Source organism: Plasmopara halstedii, assembly GCF_900000015.1.
Source record: "Plasmopara halstedii genome assembly, contig: Scaffold_3156, whole genome shotgun sequence".
NCBI lineage: Eukaryota > Oomycota > Peronosporomycetes > Peronosporales > Peronosporaceae > Plasmopara > Plasmopara halstedii.
Genome location: NW_020190059.1, coordinates 59,051 through 59,299, shown reverse-complemented (window position 1 = coordinate 59,299; position 249 = coordinate 59,051).

Sequence of the window (249 nt, the reverse complement as noted above, 5' to 3'; positions counted from 1 at the left end):
GGGTTAGCCAAGTATCCAGTGAAGTATCCAGCAAAGGGCTATCCACAAACACATAAAAAGTACATATATCTCGTAAAAATCCAGTAGAATATTTGGAAATTATTCTTAGTAGGCTTAGAGGTAGCACTACGAACTAAGGACCTTAAATATATTCACTTCGCATTTTACCAAAACATACGCACTTGCCTTAACATCAACAACAGGCTAAACGAAATTGTCACTGCTCTGCTGCATTTGATCGTGTCCTTA